Source organism: Cervus elaphus, chromosome 13 (genome assembly GCF_910594005.1).
Source record: "Cervus elaphus chromosome 13, mCerEla1.1, whole genome shotgun sequence".
Taxonomy (NCBI): domain Eukaryota; kingdom Metazoa; phylum Chordata; class Mammalia; order Artiodactyla; family Cervidae; genus Cervus; species Cervus elaphus.
Genome location: NC_057827.1, coordinates 11,732,587 through 11,733,103, shown reverse-complemented (window position 1 = coordinate 11,733,103; position 517 = coordinate 11,732,587).

Genomic DNA, 517 nt, shown 5'->3' with positions numbered 1-517 from the left:
GGCGATGTGCACCTGGGTGAATGGAGGACCATAACCAGGAGCCCTGCGGAAATCAGTCCTGAATGTTCATTGGAAGGACTGATGCTGAAACTCCAATACTTTGTCCACCTGATGTGAAGAACTGATTTCGAAAAGACCCTGATGCTGGGAAAAATTGAAGGGGGGAGGAGAAGGGGACGACAGAGGATGAGATGGTTGGATGGCATCACCGACTCAATGGACATGAGTTTGGGTAAACTCCGGGAGTTGGTGATGGACAGGGAGGCCTGGCGTGCTGCAGTCCGTGTCGCAAAGAATCGGACACGACTGAGAGGCTGCACTGACCTGGGCATTCCTTCTGCGAGCCCGCGCAGACTGTCCCCGGACTGTCCCCGGGTGGGATGGCTGCGCGGGGCCACGATCATGCCGGCAGGGGGCGCCGCGCGGCCACAGTGCCCACTCGAGCCGCGCCCTGATTGGCTGGAGGCCGCGCCCACTCCCGCCCGCCGGGCGGACCAGGAGCCGCGGCGCGCCGGCT